Source organism: Tachyglossus aculeatus, unplaced genomic scaffold (genome assembly GCF_015852505.1).
Source record: "Tachyglossus aculeatus isolate mTacAcu1 unplaced genomic scaffold, mTacAcu1.pri scaffold_1_arrow_ctg1, whole genome shotgun sequence".
Taxonomy (NCBI): domain Eukaryota; kingdom Metazoa; phylum Chordata; class Mammalia; order Monotremata; family Tachyglossidae; genus Tachyglossus; species Tachyglossus aculeatus.
The window spans coordinates 4,135,745-4,160,096 of record NW_024044915.1 but is presented as its reverse complement, the minus strand read 5'-3'; the positions used below and the strand labels follow the sequence as shown (position 1 = coordinate 4,160,096).

Below are 24,352 nucleotides of genomic sequence, written 5' to 3'. Positions count from 1 at the left end.
GTCAGTAAAGCCAAGGTTGGGTAACGTGTTGAGGAGAAGGGGATGATCCACAATGTCAAAGGCAGCTGAGAGGTCGAGGAGAATTAGGATAGAGTAGGAGCCATTGTATTTGGCAAGAAGGATGTCATTAGTGACCTTTGAGAGGGTAGCTTCGGTGGAGGGTTGGGAATGGAAGTCAGACTGAAGGGGGTCTAGGAGAGAAGTTACGGTTACAGGCTTTTGAGACAGTACAGATGGTGGTGCCATCAACAGATGGGAAAGTGAGTGGGTGGACAGAGTTTGGGTGGGAAGATAAGAAGTTACTTTTTAGCCATATTAAGTTTGAGGTGACAGGAGGGCATCCTAGTAGAGATATCTTGAAGACAGGAGGAAATACAAGATTGCAGAGAGGGAGGGTGATCAGGGCTAGAGTTGTAGCTTTGGGTATCATCAGCATAGAGGTGCTTTTCTACTACAACCCAGCTCACACCCTTCCCTCACTACTGTCAACCTACTCAATGTACTTTGATCTTGTCTACCTCGCTCCTGATCCCTCACCCACATCCTGCCTCTGGCCCAGAACTCTGTACCCCTTCGTATTTGTCTGATGATCACTGTCTCCACCTTCAAAGCCTTTCTAAAACCACATCTCTTCCAAGGAGCCTTTCCTGAATAAGACTTCATGTCCCCTACACCCTCTAACTTTTGCAACTCCCTTCTGATTAGCTCTGTTCCATTTATTCATCCCCTCCACCCAACAGCACTTATATAAATAGCCATAATTTATTTCAGTGTCTGTCTTCTTCTACGTTAGCTCACTGTGAGCGGGAGACATGCTTACCAGCCCTGTTATATTTTTCTCTCCCAGTTATCTCCCCACAGTAAATGCTCAATAAATTGGACTAATGGACTAAAACCTCTTTGAGGGTAGGGATTGCTGCTTTTTGCTTTTATTTTATCTTTTCCCTAGTGGTATGAACAGTGTGCTTTCCAAAGCAGGAACTAAGTAAATACTTTTGATGGATTTATTACATTATCACACCTCCCACTTAGTTCTGTTGGTCTCTATCCAGATCACCTATGGCCCATTTGACCTGATCCTGAGTGACAAGGTACAGTTTCCATCTCTCTATCAGGTGTCCCCCAGAATCTCCTCTCTGCCTCAGGGGATGGTCCGGTTAATGGTGCATTTCAGCTGGACCTGGGTGGGGGTCGCGGTGTCAGGTGATATGAGAGGAGAGAGATTTCTCTCGAATGTGACCAGGGAGATGGTCTAGAATAGTGTTTGTGCAGCTTTTACCAAGATGATCCCTAGTGGAAAGTTCAACTTTTATTCAGCCTGGAGAATCTACTCCAGTGTCATGGTTACATTAGCTTCAGTAATGGCTGCCTATGGTGATGCAGAGACCCTGAACTTTCTGAGATTTGTAATAGAGATTTCTGGACTGTCCAAGATGGTTTGGGTCATCACCTTTTACTGGGACGTTAGTTTGAGCAAGACGTATGAAACAAGTAATTATGATTTTCATGGGACTTTGACTCTGGTGAACGTTGCTAAAGAGGTTCCTGGTTTCAGAGATTTTTTACAGACAGTTAAACTAGCAAAATATCCAGAAGCCACTATCTTGAAAGAATTCTGAGAGTCCGCCTTTGACTGTTCTTTTTCACTGTCTGAACTGAGTGGAAGAAAATGCTCAGAAAATGCTTCCTTGGAGATGCTGCCTGCACACGTTTTTTCTCTGACGATGTCTACTCTGAGTTACAGTGTGTAACTCATGTATGCTGTGTCCCAGGGGCTCCAGTACTTGCTTCTAACCGGCTCAGACCCGGAATCACTGGAAAATGAGGACAACCTGGTGCCTCGTCCATAGCAGGTAATATTCCCCCGCTGGTATAGCGAGCAGCGTAATCTATCAGTTGACCAATGGTGTTTGTTAAGAGCTTACTGTGTTCATAGCATAGTCCTGAGCACTTAGGAGAGTACATAACAGCAGAGATGGTCGAAACATTCCCTATGCAAAGGGAGCTTTCAGCCTAGAGGTCACAAGAGGAAGGCCTTTCTGAAGTTAAGAAGTAGAGGGCCTTGTCGAAACTTACTCCTTCAGAGAAACCTCATCCTTTAAACTCTGATATATACAGGACTGGGTTCAAAGACCAAGTCCTAGAAATCTATGCACTGAAATAAAACTGCAGGTAGGAGAATAGAGAAACACTGCCCTAATGCAAGAAATCCCTCTTGGGCATCTCGTTAAACTGTAGCTAAGGTTTGGACAAAAGTATTGGTTTGTTTTAATTATAATCAGTGATATTTCAGCTGGTCCAGCCAGACATATCCTTGCAAATAAGGAAGGTCTAAATCAATCAATCAATTAAACAATGGTACTTAATGACTGCTTTCTGTGTGCCGAGCACTATATTAAGTGCTTGGGAATGTACAGTATTCATTCATTCATTCATTCAATCGTATTTATTGAAAGCTTACTGTGTGCAGAGCACTGTACTAAGCTCTTGGGAAGTACAGGTTGGCAGCATATAAAGACAGTCTCTACCCAACAACGGACTCACAGTCATTCATTCATTCATTTATTCAATCATATTTATTGAGCGCTTACTGTGTGCAGAGCACTGTACTAAGCGCTTATCGCTTAAGTCTAGAAGGGGGAGGTAGACAACAAAACAAAGTATATTAACAAAATAAAATAAATAGAATAGCAAATATGTACAAGTAAATTAAATAGAGTAATAAATCTGTACAAACATATATGCAGGTGCTGTGGGGAGGGGAAGGAGTTAGGGCGGGGGGGATGGGAAGGGGAAGAGGAAGGAGGGGGCTCAGTCTGGGAAGGCCTCCAGGAGGAGGTGAGCTCTCAGTAGGGCTTTGAAGGGAGGAAGAGCGCTAGTTGGCAGATGGGTGTAGGGAGGGCATTCCAGGCCAGGGGGAGGACATGGGCCGGGGTCGATGGCGGGACAGGCGAGAGCGAGGCACAGTGAGGAGGTTAGCGGCAGAGGAGCGGAGGCTGCGGGCTGGGCTGTAGAAGGATAGAAGGGAGGTGAGGTAGGAGGGGGCGAGGTGATACAGAGCCTTGAAACCGAGAGTGAGGAGTTTTTGCCTGATGCATAGGTTGACTAGTAGCCACTGGAGATTCTTGAGGAGGAGAGTAACATGCCCAGAGCGTTTCTGTACAAAGATGATCCGGGCAGCGGTGTGAAGTATAGACTGAAGTGGGGAGAGACAGGAGGATGGGAGATCAGAGAGGAGGCTGATGTAGTAATCCAGTCGGGATAGGATGAGAGATTGTACGAGCAGGGTAGTAGTTTGGATGGAGAGGAAAGGGTGATCTTGGCGATGCTGCGGAGATGAGACCGGCAGGTTTTGGTGACAGATTGGATGTGAGGGATGAACGAGAGAGCAGAGTCGAGGATGACACCAAGGTTGCGGGCTTGTGAGATGGGAAGGATGGTAGTGCTGTCAACAGAGATGGGAAAGTCAGGGAGAGGGCAGGGTTTGGGAGGGAAGATAAGGAGTTCAGTCTTAGACATATTGAGTTTTAGATGGTGAGCAGACATCCGGATGCAGATGGGGGAAGGCAGGAGGAGACACGAGCCTGAAGGGAGGAAGAGAGAGCAGGGGCAGAGATGTTGATGTGGGTGTCATCAGCATAGAGATGATAGTTGGAGCCGTGGGAGCGAATGAGTTCACCAAGGGAGTGAGTGTAGATAGAGAACAGAAGGGGACCAAGGACTACCCTTGAGGAACCCCTACAGTAAGGGGATGGGAGGGGGAGGAGGATCCCGCAAAGGAGACTGAGAATGAATGACCGGAGAGACAAGAGGAGAACCAGGAGAGGACAGAGTCTGTGAAGCCAAGGTTGGATAGCGTGTAAAGGAGAATCGGGGTGGTCCACAGTATCAGCTGAGAGGTTGAGGAGGATTGAGATAGAGTAGGAGCCGTTGGATCTGGGAAGCAGAGGTCATTGGTGAACTTTGAGAGGGCAGTTTCGGTGGAATGTAGGGGACGGAAGCCAGATTGGAGGGGGACGAGGAGAGAGTTGGCGTTGAGGAATTCGAGGCAGCGGATGTAGACAACTCGTTCAAGGAGTTTGGAAAGGAATGGTACGAGGGAGATAGGGTGATAACTAGAAGGGGAGGTGGGGTCAAGAGAGGGTGTTTTTAGAATTGAGAAGACGTGGGCATGTTTGAAGGCAGAGGGGAAGGACCCAGTGGAGAATGAGCCACGCTATCTGACCTTGGCTTCACAGACTCCGTCCTCTCCTGGTTCTCCTCTTATCTCTCCAGTCGTTCATTCTCAGTCTCTTTTGCAGGCTCCTCCTCACCCTCCCATCCTCTTACTGTGGGGGTTCCCCAAGGTTCAGTGCTTGGTCCCCTTCTGTTCTCGATCTACACGCACTCCCTTGGTGACGTCATTCGCTCCCACGGCTCCAACTATCATCTCTACGCTGATGACATCCAGATCTACATCTCTGCCCCTGCTCTCTCCCCCTCTCTCCAGGCTCGCATCTCCTCCTGCCTTCAGGACATCTCCATCTGGATGTCTGCCCGCCACCTAAAACTCAACATGTCAAAGACTGAACTTCTTGTCTTCCCTCCCAAACCCTGCCCTCTCCCTGACTTTCCCATCTCTGTTGACGGCACTACTATCCTTCTCGTCTCACAAGACCGCAACCTTGGTGTCATCCTCGACTCCGCTCTCTCATTCACCCCTCACATCCAAGCCGTGACCAAAACCTGCCGGTTTCAGCTCCGCAACATTGCCAAGATCCGCCCTTTCCTCTCCATCCATATCACTACCCTGCTCATTCAAGCTCTCATCCTATCCCGTCTGGACTACTGCATCAGCCTTCTCTCTGATCTCCCATCCTCGTGTCTCTCCCCACTTCAATCCGTACTTCATGCTGCTGCCCGGATTATCTTTGTCCAGAAATGCTCTGGGCATATTACTCCCCTCCTCAAAAATCTCCAGTGGCTACCAATCAATCTGTGCATCAGGCAGAATCTCCTCACCCTGGGCTTCAAGTCTCTCCATCACCTCGCCCCCTCTTACCTCACCTCCCTTCTCTCCTTCTACAGCCCACCCTGCACCCTCGGCTCCTCTGCCGCTAATCTCCTCACCGTACCTCGTTCTCGCCTGTCCCGCCATCGACCCCCGGCCCACGTCATCCCCCGGGCCTGGAATGCCCTCCCTCCCAACATCCGCCAAGCTAGCTCTTCCTCCCTTCAAGGCCCTGCTGAGAGCTCACCTCCTCCAGGAGGCCTTCCCAAACTGAGCCCCTTCCTTCCTCTCCCCCTCGTCCCCTTCTCCATCCCCCCATCTTACCTCCTTCCCTTCCCCACAGCACCTGTACATATGTATATATGCTTGTACATATTTATTACTCTATTTATTCATTTATTCATTTTACTTGTACATATCTATTCTATTTATTTTATTTTGTTAGTATGTTTGGTTTTGTTCTCTGTCTCCCCCTTTTAGACTGTGAGCCCACTGTTGGGTAGAGACTGTCTCTATATGTTACCATCTTGTACTTCCCAAACGCTTAGTACAGTGCTCTGCACACAGTAAGCGCTCAATAAATACGATTGATGATGATGATGATGAGCCGTTGAAGATGGAAGTTAAGGAGGGAATGAGGGACGGGGAGAGAGATTTCCTAAAATAAGAGGTAATGGGATCAGAAGCTCAGGTGGCCGGAGTAAGGACTTGAGAGTAGGGAGGAGATCTCATCTGAGGATACTGCTGGGAAGGATGGGAGAGTAGCAGAGAGGGTTGTGAGCAGGGGTGTTGGAGAAGGGGGAGGAGTGACTTTGGGGAGCTTAGACCTGATGGAGTTAATTTTACTAATGTAGTAGGAGGCCAGATCGTTGGGGGTGAGGGAAGGAGGAGGGGGAGGACCGGGGGCATGAGAAGGGAGTTAAATGTACGAAAGAGCTGATGGGGATGATGGGCATAGGTGTCAATATGGGAGTAGAAATAGTTTTGTCTGGCAGAGGAGAAGGCAGAGTTAAGGCAGGAAAGGATAAACTTGAAGTGAACGTGGTTGGCCTGGTGTTTAGACCTTTGCAGGCAGCGTTCAGCAGCTCGAGCATAAGAGCTAAGGAGGCGGACAGTGGCAGTTATCCAGGGCTGTGAGTTAGTGGTACGAGAGCAGCGATGGAGAGGGGGGCGAGGGGGAGAGGAAGGAAGGGGCTCAGTCTGGGAAGGCCTCCTGGAGGAGGTGAGCTCTCAGTAGGGCCTTGAAGGGAGGAAGAGCTAGCTTGGCGGATGTTGGGAGGGAGGGCATTCCAGGCCCGGGGGATGACGTGGGCCGGGGGTCGATGGCAGGACAGGCAATAACGATGTATGGTGAGGAGATTAGCGGCAGAGGAGCGGAGGGTGTGGGAGCGAGCTGAGTCGAGCTGAGTAGAAAGGATAGAGTTGAGAGCAGTAATCTGTTCATCAAGATTAGGTACAGAGGAGATGGAGGTGAGATTGGGTGTGATGCGCTGAGAAAGATGGATGGGGTCGAGAGTGTGGAGTTCTCTGTGGGGTAGTAATATAGATTTACAGGGGAGAGGTGTGTGAGTGAGGAGGCAGGTGAGAAGGTTATGATCAGAGAGAGGGATTTCAGAGTTGGTGAGGGTGGAGATAGTGCAGCGGTAGAACATGATGAGGTCGAGGGTGTGACCAAGTTGGTGAGTGGGCGAGGTGGGGTGGAGCAGGGGGTTGGCAGCGTCAAGGAGAGATAGAAGGCAGGCGGCGGAGGAGTCACCAGGGATATCCATGTGGATGTTGAAGTCTCCGAGGATCAGAATGGGCATGGTAAAGGAAAGAAGGAAGGTGAGAAAGGGGTCAAAATCGTTAAAGAAGTTGGAGGTGGGGCCGGGGTGGGGGAAGCAATAGATGACGGCTAAAAGAATCAGGAGTGGGTGGTATAGGCGAATAATGTGGGCTTCAAAGGAAGGGAAGGAAAGGGAAGGGGGAGGAGGGATAGTGCGAAATCAACATTGGGGGGCGAGAAGGAAACCGACACCTCCTCCTTTTCCGGTGAGTCTGGGGGAGTGGGAGAAGAAGAGGCCTTCACTAGAGAGAGCGGCAGAAGAGACCGTGTTGACCGGAGACAGCCATATTTCAGTTAGGGCGTGGAGGAGTAGAGAGCTGGAAAGGAATAGGTCCAGGATGAAAGGGAGCTTACCTACAATGGAGCGGGCGTTCCTAAAGCCACACTTGGCAGCAGCTGTGGAGGGAGGGGATGGAGGGGGAAGGGTGCAAGGGGTGGGCAGGGTTTCGATTGGGATGAGATGGTGGGGGCCTCGGCGAGGAGAGTGGGAAGAGGCGTGGCGATGAGAAAGGAGAATTGAGATGGGGTTGGGGTGTGGAGGAGGGGAGGGAGAGGGCTGGGAGGGAGGAGTTGAGGGTTGGTGCTGGTACAGAGGGATCCTGGGTAGGGGGTGAGGGGGAGGGGTTGTGGTGGGGGAGAGGGAGGGAAAGAGCTGGGTGCGAGAGGGGAAGGGGAAGGTGAGGAATGGAAATGGCAGTTGGGAGCAGGGGAATTGTTAGTTCACGGTGAGGTCAGCAAAGTAAATGACAGCGCAGCTGGAGGTTAAGTGACATGCAATAGGAATAACACAGTAGCAATGATTTAAGTAGGTGATGACATCACAGAGGGTAGTTGTTGATACCAGTATACTTGTTTCAGTTTGTTTTGTTGTCTGTCTCCCTCTTATAGACTGTGAGCTCGTTGTTGGTTAGGGGTTGCCTCTATTTGTGGCTGAATTATACTTTCCAAGCGCTTAGTACAGTGTTCTGCATACAGTAAGTGTTCAATAAATACAATTGATTGAATAAAGAATTTGAAATTCACAAGGATTATTAATCGTGGCTCAGTGGAAAGAGCCCGGGTCTTGGAGTCAGAGGTCATGGGTTCGAATCCTGGCTCCGCCACATGTCTGCTGTGTGCCCTTGGGCAAGTCACTTAACTTCTCTGAGCCTGTTACCTCATCTGTAAAATGGAGATGAAGACTGTGAGCCCCATGGAGACAACCTGATCACCTTGTATCCCTCCAGCGCTTAGAACAGTGCTTTGCACATAGTAAGCGCTTAACAAATGCCATCATTATTATTCTTATTCTTATTTAGGATGTAGGTTATCCATTTCAGGGAAAAGAGAACACAGTTCTAGGAACTGCAAACGTTAAAACTTAAGAACATGACAAGGGAGAGCCTTTTTGGCTGGGAGCATGCATCTCAGATTGGACTTTTCAGCCTGCCATGCACTCAGAGATGGTGATTATCACCACGAGTACTGCTTTCTTCAAATTTGTATCCATTAGAATAACCAATGCTATACCATTGGAGATGGTGGGTACTGGGGGGTGGTCACAGAGCAGAGCTTCACATTTCTCCATCCTCATCATCTCAGTCATTGCCCCTGCCCTTCTTCCTCCTGTGCACAGCTTTCTGCTCCCCATCTCCACAAACTAACTTCAGAGTGCAAGGGGTCAGCTGGGCAATTGGTACTGGGGTGGGGCTGACTCTTATTTTTAGACAACCATGCCCTTCCCTTTCCTCCTCCTTGTCTATGTATGTATGAGATGGAGAATATTCTCACGAGGAGATCAGTTCTGTTACCTTCTTTGTTCTCCCTTTCCTGTCGAGGGAGAGGGAGAGGGAGAGACAGAGACTTTCCTGACTCCTGGGCTGGGTGGCTGAGGTGGGAGGGAGGAAGAGAGATCTGGAGAAGCATGGGCATCAGTAGGGCCAAATGTGGGAGAGCAGAAATCACCTCCCTGTGGGTTGACTGCTCCCAGGTTCCAGGTCTTCTTTTTTGCCAACCAGTTTCAGTTTCCTTAGGAAGTCATGATGATAATGATATTTGCTAAATTCTTACTCAGTGCCAAGCACTTTATTAAAAACAGATGTTGATACAAGATAATGAAGGCAGAAACAGTCCTGTTCAACATGGGGCCCACAGTTCAAGTAGTAGGGAGAAGAGGTATTGAATCCTCATTTTACAGATGAGACCATTGAGGTGTAGGAAGTTAAGTGATTTGCCCTAGGTCACAGAGCAGGCAAGTGGCAGAGCCAGGATTAGAACTCAGGCCCTACAACTCCCAGGTCCGAGTGCTTTCCACTAAGTCATGCTGACCTTCAGTTGTCACATAGGGGAAATTTGGCCATTCAACCCCAACCTCTGAATCACTGACCCAACTGTCAGCATGGCCAGGTGGAAAAAGCATGGGGCTTGAGAGTCCGAGGACCTAGGTCCTAATCTCAGCTCTGCCAATTGTTGTTCCAATTAATAATAATAATAATGATGGCATTTAGTAAGCGCTTACTATGTGCAAAGCACTGTTCTAAGCGCTGGGGGGATACAAGGTGATGAGGTTGCCCCACGTGGGGCTCACAGTCTTCATCCCTATTTTCCAGATGAGGTAACTGAGGCACAGATAAGTTAAGTGACTTGCCCAAAGTCACATAGCTCACAATTGGCAGAGCGGGGATTCGAACCCATGACCTCTTTCTCCAAAGCCCGTGCTCTTTCCATTGAGCAACACTGCTTCTCTAAGCTGTGTGATCTTGGACAAGTCACGTACTTCTCTGTGCTCAGTTTCCTCAACTGTAAAATGGGGATTCAATACCTGTTCTGCTTCCCACTTAGTACTGTGAACCCCATGCCAGACAGGGACTGTGTCTGACCTAAATGACTAGTACGTACCCCAGCACTTGGAAAAATGTTTTACAAATAGGAAGCGCTTAACACATTCTATCATTCATTCATTCATTCAATCGTATTTATTGAGTGCTTACTGTGTTCAGAGCACTGTACTAAGCACTGTACTATCAAACAAACAAACTGAGCACATCAAACTCCATTGCAGCTAATCTCATCTCCCCTGGAGTCAGGAAGTCTCCAGAGTTTCCTTTTATCCATTTCAGCTCCATGAGTTTCTGAGCCAAGTCCAGTTTGACAACCCTGTGGGGGAACCAGTGATTCTGGATCAGAACCACAAATCTACTGGAAAATTTGAGATTCTGAACTTTGTGATCTCTCCCAATGGAACTTGTGAGTTGGTGAAAGTCGGGGAGGTGGACCCCCAGGCACCCCATGACCAAGATGTTTTCATCAATGAAGCAATAGTCATGTGGCCAGGGGGATCCTCTCAGGTAAGCAGCCAATGGGAATTCCCAGCTGTTCTGGGGCAGTAGTCCCAGGTTTCTAGTAGTGATTGTATTGTGGGAGTGCGTATTGTGTGCACAGCACTGTAACTAGAGCTGGGAAAGAATACTTAGGTGGCAAAGAAACATTGACCTTGATCCTCAAGGGGAGAATGATCTGAGATTAAAAGGGGGAGAGGGGACTGTAGTCAGACACATCAGGGGCAATTAAACACTCAAACTAGGCCTAAGTGGGTGTGCCTGGGGGTCCTATTAATTCTGTCAATCCCGAGATGAAGGGGAGAAGCTACAACTCAAGATGTTACCTGTCATCCCTCCCCTGTGATATGATGTCATCTGATGCCAGCCTAGTGCCCTCCCTCCAGACTGCTCCCTGCCAATAATAATAATAATAATAATAATAATAATAATAATAATAATAATAATAATAATGGTATTTCTTAAGTGCTTACTTTGTTCCAGGAACTTTACTACGCAGTAGGGTGGTTACAAGTAAATGGGGTTGGACGAAGTCCCTATCCCATGTGGGTCTCACAGTCTCAATCCCCATTTCACAAATGAGGTAACTGAGGCACAGAGAAGTTAAGTGACTTGCCTAAGATCACATAGCAGACAAGTGACAGACTGCCTTCTGACTCCCAGGCCCATACTTTATTCACTACACCATGCTGCTTCTCCAGTGGCATGGGGTTCTGGGGATGCAACATAGCAGTCCACTGAAGCTGAGGAGCCTCAACTGAGGCTTAAATCCCTAAAGCCTGACATGAATAGATCACCATAGGAGCTGGGTCCCAGGTGTCCTGGAGGGGAGCTGGTAATTGCGGGTGGCTTTGCTTGGCCATCTCCTGGGCTGGGCTAGGTAGGGATTGGCTCTTTCAGGGGTGGCTGTTCATGTGGAGAGAGGCCTGAACTGGCATGGCTTCCCTCTGATCATCTCCAAGGGCAGGAGTTGGTTATGGCTGTGTCACCCTGCCAAAGGATCACCTGAGGAATGTGATCCCCACATAGTCTCGGTGAGAGCACATATTGGTGATCACAGCAACCACACTTGGTGAACTGGGAATCTCAGAGCAATTTCCCTGGTGAGAACTCCAGGAGTGGAAAGGCAGCCCCAAGACGGTCAAAGATAAATGAAAATATTTTAGTATTCATCTATTCGGAACCTTGCACCTTCCTGGCACGGTTTTTCAGACACAACTTCCTGAATACAGTTAAGAATTTAAGGTTTATGCTGCCAGGGGGTGGAGGTCAGGAAAGAAACTTTCCTGCAGTGAGCAAGGGTGGGAGGATCAAGGAATGTCTGGAAATTATTTTTGACCCTGGAGTAGGCTCAGGTTGACCTTGTCAATAGATTGTAAATGGGACTTGTTCCCCCTGGTCCCCTGCAGCCCCAGACTCCGAGCAGGGAGGAGGAAAAGTAGGGAGGTGGAGAAGAAAGGCAGCTGTAGCCCAGTCCGTGTTGGAGTTCAAACCTGTTGGGAGGTTGTGAGGATGCCTCTTGGTGGGGGGTCCTAGGATCACCCAAGTGGGTTCGGGGCTGTGAAGCTCCACTTTCACTGTCCTCTGTCATGAGAATTCATGCGCCAAGCTCACGATGCAGCAGGAGCTGTGGACCCGGATTCAGAAAACATGCCCAGCAAGGGCTGGCCGTTTGCTGCTATTTTTGTGTCCGGTGCCCAGAGGGGGAGATTTCCAACCAGACAGGTACGTATGTGCTCCTTGCATGACCACAGTCTGCCTCCAAACGAATCTCACTGTCCGACAGCCTTTAGACAAGAGCCAGATGGTGAGAGACCTAGGATGTGGGGAGACAGAGACAGGCAGCGGTAAATCAGACAAGAGACAAGAGACAAGAGATTGCCATGCCTGATTACAGACACAGATGCCCAGGAGTCTTTCCTCAGCGGTTCTCTGCCCATGGACTTGTGTGACTGCAGAGCAAGAACAAGGGATGGAAAACACAAACTAGGCACTGGACAGAGGGGTTGGGGGGATAGGGGTAGGAGAGAGTGTTCAAGACCAGGCAGGTCGGGTTTGATGTAGAGGCAAAAATTCCAACCTGGGCTATGAACCTGTCCTAGGAGGAAGGAAATATGTGGTATAGGGGGCAGTAAGACTCTGTTCCTTCTTCTTTTCCTCCTGCTTTAAGCACTTGATATTCACCCCACCCTCACCTCCAGAGCACTTATGTGCCTATCCATTGTTAATTTATATATATATATATATATATATATATATATATATATATATATATATATATATATATATATAACAGTCTGTGTTCCCTTTTATACTGTGAACTTCTTCTGGGCAAGTAACGTGTCTACCCATGCTGTTTCATTGTACTCCTCCAAGCATTTAGTACAGCATTCTGCACACATTGAGCACTCCGTGAATACTATGGATTGACTGAGTGACTGAATGATTCTTTCCTTTCAGACGTGGAGCAGTGTGTGAAGTGTCCTGATGATCAGTATTCAAACATGGAGAGAGATGGCTTTCTCCACAAAGTGGTGACTTTCCTGTCCCACAAGGAACCTCTGGGACTGATTCTGGTCTGCATGTCTCTCTCCTTCTCTTTCATCACAGTCCTGGTTTTCGGAATCTTCATTAAGCACCGAGACACCCCCATAGTCCGAGCCCATAACTGCAATCTCAGCTACACCCTTCTCCTCTCCCTCTGGCTCTGCTTTCTCTGTGCTCTGACCTTCAACGGCCAACCTACTCCAGCTTCCTGCCTCCTTCGACAAATGGCCTTTGGGGTTGTGTTCAATCAATCAATCAATCAATCGTATTTATTGAGCGCTTACTGTGTGCAGAGCACTGTACTAAGCGCTTGGGAAGTACAAGTCGGCAACACATAGAGACAGTCCCTACCCAACAGCGGGCTCACAGTCTAGAAGGGGGAGACACAGAACAAAACCAAACATACTAACAAAATAAAATAAACAGAATAGATATGTACAAGTAAGATAAATAAATAAATAAATAGAGTAATAAATATGTACAAACATATATACATATATACAGGTGCTGTGGGGAAGGGAAGGAGGTAAGATGGGGGGATGGAGGGGGGACGAGGGGGAGAGGAAGGAAGGGACTCAGTCTGGGAAGGCCTCCTGGAGGAGGTGAGCTCTCAGTAGGGCCTTGAAGGGAGGAAGAGAGCTAGCTTGGCGGATAGGCAGAGGGAGGGCATTCCAGGTCCGCGGGATGACGTGGGCCGGGGGTCGATGGCGGGACAGGTGAGAACGAGGTACGGTGAGGAGATTAGCGGCAGAGGAGTGGAGGGTGCGGGGTGGGCTGTAGAAGGAGGATAGGGAGCTGAGGTAGGAGGTGGCGAGGTGATGGAGAGCCTTGAAGCCGAGGGTGAGGTGTTTCTGCCTGATGCGCAGATTGATTGGTAGCCACTGGAGATTTTTGAGGAGGGGAGTAACATGCCCAGAGCGTTTCTGGACAAAGACAATCCGGGCAGCAGCATGAAGTATGGATTGAAGTGGGGAGAGACACGAGGAAGGGAGATCAGAGAGAAGGCTGATGCAGTATGTTCACCATGGCCATCTCCTCCATCTTGGCCAAAACCTTCACCGTGGTTCTGGCCTTCAGGGCCACGAGCTTGGGAAGCAGGGTCAGGAGGTGGGTGGGACCCAGAGCCTCTATCTCAACAGTCCTGTCCTGTTCCCTGGTCCAGGTGACCATCTGCATGATCTGGTTGGGCACTGTTCCCCCCTTCCTGGAGGTAGACACGCACTCTGAGACGAGACTCATCATTGTTGAGTGTAATAAGGGCTCCGTGCTGCCTTCTACTGTCTTCTGGGCTACCTGGGTGTTCTGGCCCTGGTTAGCCTCATTGTGCCTTTCCTGGCCAGGAGGCTGCCCGACAGCTTCAATGAGGCCAGGGTCATCACGTTCAGCATGCTGGTATTCTTCAGCGTCTGGGCCTCCTTCCTCCCCGCATACCACAGCACCAAGGGGAAGGCCACGGTAGCCGCGGAGATCTTCTCCATCTTGGCCTCTGGTGCCGGGCTTCTCGGCTGCATCTTCGTCCCCAAGTGCTACGTGATCCTGCTGCGGCCTGAAAGGAACACTCGGGAGTGTTTGAAGAGGAAATTATCTCCAGTACATTAGTTCAAGGCTGTTGTTGGTATCTCCTAACATTTTTCCAAATCCTGATTTTATTGCAATGGCATGACAAAAGGAGAGGGAAATCCTGTCGGGGACATCCAGTAGGGATTTGGTGGCCAACCTGAATCACAGGTCAGGATTGGATGCTCCGTGGATCACTGGAGTGTTTGTCCCCTGGCCTTCTGGGCTCTTCCATCCCCGAGGCTGGATTCTTACATAGAAGGCTGACTTCACCTTCCTGGTTGTCCTGGAGACCCCTCCAGATTGGGACCAAATGATCCCAAGTGCAGTGGAATGGCTGCTCTGGACACACAATTGCAAGGGTCTTGGACAATTGTCCTTGCAGGTCAGGTTCTGGTGGGTATGGTGGAAAAATTTACAGAAGCTCCTGGGATGCCAAATGTTTGGAGCCGGGGGGTGGGGGTGGGGGCCGGGGGGAAAGGCACTCCCTAGCTCCCTTCTCCTGGAAACGTTATCCAACCTTGGCTTCCCATATTCTGTCCTTTCCTGGTTCTCCTCTTATCTCTCTAGCTGTTCATTCTCAGCCTCCTTGATGGATTCCTCATCTGCATCCCACCCTTTAAGTGTGGGGGTCTCCCAAGGTTCAGTTCTGGGTTCCCTTCTATTCTCCATCTACACCCACTCCCTTGGAGAACTCACTCATTCCCATGGCGTCAACTACCACCTCTATAATGATGGTACCCAAGTCTACATCTCCAGCCGTGATCTCTCTCCTTCTCTGCAGTCTTATATTTCCTTTTGACTTCAAGACATCTCTACCTGGATGTCCTCCCATCATCTCGAGCTTATCATGCCCAAAATAGAACTCTTTATCTTCCCACCCAAATACTGTCCTTCCGCTGACTTTCTCATCACTGTAGATGGCACCACCATCCTTCCTGTCTCACAAGTCCATTACCTTGGCATTATCCTTGACTCCTCTTTTTCTTCAGCCCAGAGATTCAATCCATCACTAAATCCTATTGTTCCCACCTTCACCACATTGCTAAAATCCATCCTTTCTTCCCTATCCAAATTGTTACCACAGTAATTCAATCACTCATCCTGCCCTGCCTGGATTACTACATCAGCTTCCCTGCTGACCTCCCAGTCTCTTGGCTCACCCTCTCCAGTCCATACCCCACACTGCTGGCCAGATCATATTTCTAGAAAAATGTTCTGGCCGTGTCACCCCACTCCTAAAAAACATCCAGTGGTTGTCCAACCACCGCCACATCAAACAAAAGCTCCCCACTATTGTCTTTAAAGCATTCCACCACCTGGCCCCCTCATACCTCACCTCACTATTCTCTTTCTACAATCTAGCCCACACTCTTAACTCCTTTAATATTAACCTTCTCACTGTGTCTCGATCTCACCTATCTCAACACCAACCCCTCACCCACATCCTGCCTCTGGCCTGGAGCACCTTCCCCCCTCAAACCCGAGGGGCAATTACTCTCCTCCCCTTCAAAGCGTTATTGAGGACACATCTCCAAGAGGCCTTCCCTGACTAAGCCTCCCTTTCCTCTTCTCCCAGTCCCTCCTGCTTTACCCCAACTTCCTCCCTTTGTTCTTTCCCCCTCCCAGCCGCAAAGCACTTAAATGTATATCTGTAATTTATGTATTTATGTTAATATCTTTCTCCTCTTCTAGACTTGAAGCTATTTGTGGGCACAGAATGTGTCTGTTTATTGTTGAATTGTACTCTCTCAAGTGCTTCATATAGTGCCCCGCACACAGTAAGTGTTCAATAAATATGATTGAATGAATGAATGACCCTTGGGGGACATGATCTTTTGTGTGTGTGGTTTTTGTTAAGCACTTACTGTAAGCCATGCATTGTACTAGGTGGTAGGGTACAAAGATAATAATCAGTTTGGGAACAGTGCCTGTCTCACTTGGGGCTTGGCATCTGGTACCGGGCATCTTGGCTGCATCTTCATCCCCAAGTGCTACGTGATCCTGCTGCAGCCTGACAGAAACACCCAGGAGTGCTTGAAGAGGAAATGATTTTCGGTACATTAGTTCAAGGCTGCTGTTGTCATCATCCAAAATTTTTCTCAACCCCGATTTTATTGCAATGGCAGGGCAAAAGGAGAGGGAAATCCTGTCAGGGACATTCAGTGTAGGGTATAGGATTTGTAGTGACTTGCTGTGTGATCTTGGGCAAATCTCTTAACTTCTCTGTGCCTTAGTTACCTCATCTGTAAAATGGGAACTAAGACTGTGATCCCCACGTGGGACAACATGATTACCTTGTATATACCCCAGCGCTTAGAACAGCACTTGGCACATAGTAACCGCCTAACAAATACCATAATTATCATTATTACTATTATTATCATTATTCTTTTCTGTCAACATTGCTCTCACCTTGGAAAGCACCTGACGATCTCCCATCTGAATACTCCAGCGTTTCCTCGACCATTCCAATAAGATCTGGGTGGTTGGTTCTGTCACGTTTGTTCCTGGGGTACTATCTAAAACCATCAGAAGGAACTGGGGGCCATCGTGAGCCGCCCCACAGACACACTGTGGGTGGTGTCAGTCACTATTTCCCTTAGGGGATCCCGAGTTACTATTAAGTCCTCCAAGGAAGACCAGAATTTATATATGGGGGACCCCAGTCTTCCGGATGAACCTCAGTCTTGGTTCTGACCATGGACCACCATAGGGTTTCCATGATTCCCATTGGTAAGGCAAAAAAGGAGGCTGATGGCGAAATCCGTTCTCTTTCCCAGGCTGAATCTTGGTCCCCTTCTGCTCGGCATCTGTGGTTTTCTGATCTCCCCATATCCCCTGAATCCATTCACTACCCCAGCGAATAACAGTCCACCCATTTTCCTTCATAAACTCCCTACACTCTTCTGAGAGGGTCTCCATTTCAGGATGCAATACAGTGACAAACGAGGGTAGGACAGAACTGGAGGATAAAGTCCAAAGTGTGAGAGGAATCTCTTAAAGAGAGAGCGAGGAGAGAGATGGCGATCTCTAGAGGAGATCTCCTGCCTTCTCTCAAAATCCACCCCCTCCAACTGCGCATCTGACCACATTCCTTCACACCTTCTCAAAACACTTTCCCTCTCCCTTCTCCCCTCTCTGACTGCCATCTCCAACTGTTCTCTCTCCAATAGTTTCTTCCACCCTGCTTTCAAAGATGTCAGTGTTTCCCTTAACCTAAAAAGCACTCTCCCTTGACCAAGACAAAGATTAAGCCTGGAAAAGGGAATGTAGTTTGCCTTCAACTCCTCACAATTATCGCCTCAGCTCCCTCTTACCATTCCTCTCCAAAATTCATGAGTGTATTGTCTACACCCATTGTCTCAAGTTCCTATCCTCCAACTGTCTTCTTGACCCCCTCCAATCTGTCTTCTGTCCCCTCTACTCCACAGAAACCACCCTCTCATAGGTCACCAATATTCTCTTTCTTGCCAAATCCAATGGCCTCTACTCCACCTCTCACCTTCCTTCGATACTGTCGACCATCCCCTTCTCCTGGAAGGATTATTCAACTCTGGCTTCACTGACACTGTCCTCTTCTGGTTCTCCTCCTTATCTCTCTGGCTACTCATTCTCGGGCTCTTTCGCTGACTCCTCCTCTGCCTCCTTCCCCTCTAACAGTGGGGGTCCTCCAGGGTTCAGTTCGGGGTCCCCTTCTATTCCCCATCTACACCCACTTCCTTGGAGAATTCATTCTTTTGCATGGCTTCATCTACCCCAGCAGCATGGCATAGCATGTTCACAAGCATTATGTAGTAGATAGAGCAGGGGCCTGGAAGTCAGAAGGGGAAGGGTTCTAATTTCAGCTCCACCTCCTGTCTGCTATGTGACATTGGGCAAGTCACTTCCCTTCTCCGTGCCTTAGTTATCTCATTTGTAAACTATGAATTGAGATTGTGAGCTTCTTTGGCAACAGGGACTTTGTCCAACCCTATTTGCTTGTATCCACCTCAGCGCTTAGTACAATGGCTGGCACATGGTAAGCACTTATCAAATATTATTATTATTACCATCTCCATGCAGATGATTTCCAAATGTAAATCTCCAGCCCTGAACTCTCTCCTTCTCTGTAGTTTTATATTTCCTCCTGCTTTCAAGACATCTCTACTTGGATGCCCTACCCTCACCTTAACCTTAACCTGTCCAAAACAGAACTTCTTATCATCCCATGAAACCTTGTCCTCCCCCATTTGTCCTGTCACCGTAGACAGCACCATCAGCCTTCCTACCGCACAAGCCCATACCCTTGTTGTTATCCTTGATTGATCTCTCACATTCAACCTACACATTCAACATTATTACTAAATCTTGTCATTTCTATCTCCCCGGAGTGGGAACTCATCATCATCATCATCATCAATCGTATTTATTGAGCGCTTACTATGTGCAGAGCACTGTACTAAGCGCTTGGGAAGTACAAATTGGCAACATATAAAGACGGTCCCTACCCAACAGTGGGCTCACAGTCTAGAAGATCAAATTGGGACACACAGAACTCAAGGAACCAGGGTGGTCCCAGCCGCCAGGCCCTGCATTTTCCCATTCCTGGATCCCACTCCCGCTCCTGACTGACTCCACAAACCCTAACCCAAGCCCCTCAGAATGGGGGGAGCTGGGAGAGTTGTTCGGTGCTCTGGACTGCCTGCACCAGGAGACAGAGCTGCTTTCTGGGTGAGGTCAGCAGCGTAAACCCAAACCTGCCTCTCCCACCGCCCGCACCATCCTCAAAACCTCTGCCAAATCGGGTCAAAATCAGCTCGAAGCCACGGCACCGAATTGGATTATCTTGGAGGAATTCACTTGAGAGCAGTATCACAGTCTGTAAAGCACACGTACTATAATAATTATGGTACTTTTAAGCGCTTACTATGTGCCAGGCACTGTACTAAGCGTTGGGGTAGATACAGCAAATAGGGTTGGACACAAATGAGATAACCGAGGCCTAGAGAATTTAAGTGACTTGCCCAAGGTCACTCAGCAGAAAAGTGGAGGAGCTAGGATTAGAACCCATAACCTTCTGACTCTCAGGCCTGGGCTTTACCCACTACGCCATACTGCTTCCATCTGTGAACCCTTGCATGAACCACCAGTTCGGGAAATGGGACCTGTCCACTCTTTCACGCCAGCCTAACCTAAGATGGGAAAATCGGACTTCAATTGCAACGCAAGCAAGAAGACAGAATTTGCATGCCTTGTCTGTGTTTGCTTGCTTACGTCTGTGAAAAAGCTCACTCGTTTCTGCCACGAACCTCACCCAATCACCCGCAGCTTTCTACCCCTCCTCCCTCATGGCATGCCCGGGCTTTGATCGTGGGAGAATCGGATGTCAGAGGAACGCAGGGAGGGATGAGAGGGAAGCATGCCTTGTTCCTGTTTTCCCCTCCACGCCTCCCTTTCCCTGTGTCCGCATTCCCCGGGCCAAGAGTCGGGTTGCCAAGACGGTGGAGAGCTTCGCCAGCTTCACTCTGCACTGCCACCTGCTGTTCAGAAGCTATAGGTGCGTGGAATTTCAGGTCCATGACAGGGAGCATCGCAGACGGGAGGCAGATAGCTCAATCAAACAAACAATAAATTGTATTCATTCAGCATTTCCTGCCTGAAGAGCAGTGTATTAAGCGCTTGGAAGGGTACAATATGAAATAATTGGTAGACACGTTCCCGATCCCATCCTTTCAAAACACCTAATCAATACTAGTAATAATAATAAAATAATGGTATTTGTTAAGAGCTTACTATGTGCCAGGCACTGTACTAAGCACTGAGATGGAAACAAGCAAATTGGTTTGTACACAATCCCTGTCTCTCTTAGGGCTTACAGTTTGAATACCTATTTTACAGATGAGGTAACTGAGGCACAGAGAAGTGAAGTCACTTACCCACAGCACGTCCCCCTCCCCATCCCCCCGCCTTACCTCCTTCCCCTCCCCACAGCACCTGTATATATGTATATATGTTTGTACATATTTATTACTCTATTTATTTATTTATTTTACTTGTACATATTTATTCTACTTATTTTATTTTGTTAATATATTTTGTTTTGTGTCTGTCTCCCCCTTCTAGACTGTGAGTCCACTGTTGGGTACGGACCGTCTCCATATGTTGACAACTTGTACTTCCCAAGCGCTTAGTACAGTGCTCTGCACACAATAAATGATCAATAAATATGATTGAATGAATGAATGAATGGTCACAAAGCAGACAAGTGGCAAAGCCAGGTTTAGAACTCATGACCTTCTGACTTCCAGACCCACGCTATATCCACTATGTCATGCTGCTTCTCCAATCAAAATACTTGCCCTGTCCCTTATTCCCTCCTACACACCTCCCAGTGCTCCAAGGGAAAACAGCATGGCTTAGTGGGTAGGGCACAGGCCTGGGAGTCAGAAGAACTGGGTTCTAATCACAGCTCTGCCACCTGTCTACTGGATTTGAGTTCCAACTTATTACGACCTACTTCCAGCATGGCTAGAGAGAGTCGCACAGAGTTAGAGAGCAAGTCACTTCACTTCTCTGGACCTCAGGTATCTCATCTGAAAACTGAGAATTAAGACTGTGAGCCCCACATTGGATGGGGACTGTGTCCAACTTGATTAGCCTTTATCTACCCCCAGAGCTTAATACAGTGCCTGGTACATAGTAACCACTTAACACATACCATAAACTCAACCAACCAAAAGGGCCCACACTCTCTACTTCTGTATCATTCATGTTTCCTGGGCAGAAAGGTTACAGTGATAAAGGCTCAGGAGAAACCAGTTCCTGATTTCTTGCTACCACCTACTGGGATTTTACTGCCAAAGTTATAATCCTACCTCTCATTGGAGTAGGGTGAGCTAGGTGGCCAAGGGGAGAAGGACCACAGAGGTGCCACGAAGCTAAAGTGGCCCCTTGGAGTTGGAAGCAAGCTAGGAACCAATACTAATGGTTGTGCTCTGCTCTTTCAGTTTGTACTCATTTCCCCTCTATATCCCCCCTCCATTGTTCCCTTTTATTCTCCAAACTCACCTTTCAAAACTTCCAGGTTCTTTATTTCATCATGGTTGTTGCATAACAGAATCTGATGACCTTTGCTTCACAAATCAGTGTGACGTGCTCTTTCAGTGCTGGGAGTAAGTTGGAATCAGTTGAATTTCAATCCCATATAAGCATAAGCCCAAGAGCGGGCATTATCGGATAGTGGAGATGCAATGTGAGGGTGTCAGCAATGAAGGGGCAGTGCTTCTGTTAACAAAGGGCTCAGGAGGGGAGTGGCTGCACTGCCCAACCCCTACCCCAGTCCTTGCTGTCTGCTGTATTTTTTTCACTAGTGTTGGAAATGTGAGGTCACGACTAGTCCGTTCACCCCAGTGGCGTACAAATGACCAGTCAGAAGATAGAGGACAGAGTTGTAAGCACGGGTGTCCCAAGACCCTGGTAAGGTCAAAGGAAGAAGGACTCGAAAGGGACAAGTCACCAGAGCAGAAAGGCATGAAAGTGGCTGTCCACCCATGTGACTGTGAGCCCACTGTTGGGTAGGGACTGTCTCTATATGTTGCCAACTTGTACTAACCAAGCGCTTAGTACAGTGCTCTGCACACAGTAAGCGCTCAATAAATACGATTGATGATGAAGGAAGATACAAGGAATGTTTCTGAAAAATCAAAACAAGTAACCTTCCCAGTCTCTGCCACCCCACCAAACTCACCTTTTCCCGACTGTCACAGAGAGCAGAACCAGGGTGTACGAATGATGAACAGCCCCGATCCCATCTCCAATTTCAGACTTTATTACAGCTTCAACCAATCAGACTCCAGGGGAAGTGTAGCAATTTAACAACATCCTGTTTACTCGGTTTGATGAGCAGGAACGTCTGATAAGATGTCTTGTCTACTCGGAACTTCTTGCTTAATACTGATAAGATACAGTCCTTGGTCAAAATGGAGTTACTTAGGTTAGGTCCTTGAGCAAAATAGAGTCATCTAGGCTAAGACCCAATTATCGAGTTGGAGCTAGCCAGGCCATGCGTCCAAAGCAAGTCTGAAGAAGAGCTGTTGCTATGAACCCCTAGCCTAGGGTGCCTCAATTTAAAATCAGAATTCACTTACACTAGCAACCAGAGAGCCAAGAGGTGCTTCATTAAAGGTAGGAGAGAGATGGGGTAGTAACTGAAGGTAGCCATGAGGTCAAGGGAGAGTGTTATTTTAGGCTAGGGGACACATGAGCATGTTTGAAAGGAGTGGGGAAGAAGCCATTGGAAAATGAATGGTTGGAGATGATGGTCAGTGAGGGGAGAAGAGGGGCAAGTGTTTTGATAAGGTGTGAAGGGTTGGGGTAGGGGTGCAGGTGGAAGGGGCAAATATTTAGATAATGCAGGGGATCTCTCTTGAGATAAGGCTGGGAACGATGGGAGAGTTGAAAAGGGAGCAGGAGGAGAGAGGGACTGGAGAGCAGCAGGAGAGATTTTAGGGAGATCACACCTGATCATTTCCATTTTATCAATGAAAAAAGTGTCCAGGTTGCTAGGGGCAAGAGATAGTGGGTGTGGGAGGACAGGGAGTTTGAGGAGAGAGTGATACGTCTGAAACAACTGACTTCAGCAATGGAATGAGAGTGAACAGGGATGGCGAGGAGAGTATAAGTGCTTCCCTTTCAGATGCTGCTGCCTTCATTGTCACCATTGGTTCTTCAATCCACACAATGAGGGTGAAGATGCTGACAGTGCTAGTGAAGGCAATACTCTTCCCCTAGTAGCAGCCCTTGTCTAAGAGGCCAATTTACCATCTAGGCACATATCCATCTGCAATTTATTTTACTGCCTGCCTCCCCCTCCAGTTTACAATCTTCTTGTGGTCAGGGATCATCTATACCTACTTTTGTGCAGTGTCCTCTCAAACGCTTAGTATACTGCTGCACACACCATAAGCGCTCATTAACGTTTGGGTAGGAGGAGTGGGGAGAAGGTGGAGGGGACGATGGCGGCAAGGGCTGCAATGGTTGTCTGCAGCAGCATCTGCAGCGCAAACACGTCGCGGGGCGGAGCCAAGTGCCACATGTGTCAAACTCCCCCCGCCCCCCCCCCCCCGCCACATCAGCACCTCTCTGCTGGGGATCTCCCTTCTGCCCTTTCTCCCCCACTTCTCCCCTCTCACGTTCTTAGTACAGTGCTCTGTACTCTGCACAAGTACTCAATAAATACCACGGATGATTACTTAAAGGTAATAATAATACTTAGAGGAAAAGAGTACGGGGACGTAATTGTTGAAGAAAATCTATTTCCTTAATGCAGAAAATTCACAGCCACCCAAGTTAAATTAGAAAGATATTTGATTGTGATGCACTTACACTGTAAAACCAGGTGTGAGAGCTTTTGTTATTTAGGTAATCCAGGCCCCAAATTATCCAGGCCCCAAATTTACTGAGGATCTGTATTATAATAAATGATTGAGACACTTTTTTCTACATTTAAATGCTATATTTACCTGACTCTTCCTGACCTCCCATTCTGCTGTGCCACCTTCCCTTTTTCATGCTTTAAATTACATACGGAACAGAAAGCTGAGCAGTTCCTGTTTTGGTTTTTGACCTGGATCTTTTTCTTTAATACAAAAAAGAAAATCAAAGGGTCAAAGGGTATAGGTCTTCAACATACATGGCATGTGTTCACATATGAGAGAGGGAATATGTGGTAGTTAGGTCTCAAGAGATGTGAGATAATTTTATTGGTTAGGTTTGGAGTGGGTGTGAATGTGCTGGGTGAATTTGTGCTGTGTTTCTGACTTACAAAGCTTTAGTCATAGGTGCGAAAGTGTAGGTATGCTGCTGAGAAAGGGACGGATGCCCATAACTTGACTGCATGCGTGGGTGTGGAGTGACTGTGGAACCGAGCAAAGTGAAGCGCAAGGGATATGTGTCTGCTTGTGGTTGCGTAGGTGTGGGGAGTACATGATTGTGAGAGCATCTGATGTTTGCCCAACCATGGACTGTGGTGCAACTATGAAAAGATCTGCTATAAATGCACTGTTGCTGAGTTGAATAGTGGAGAACTGCATATCTACGTAGTCTCTACTGTCACTCAAAATCTGCAGAGTGGAA

The 24,352-nt window shown here is 48.1% G+C and overlaps 1 pseudogene; it reads left to right on the top strand.

Annotated features, from left to right (window-relative positions):
- Nucleotides 1-998: 998 nt before the first annotated feature.
- Nucleotides 999-14,278, top strand: LOC119923487 (annotated as a pseudogene).
- Nucleotides 14,279-24,352: the final 10,074 nt, after the last annotated feature.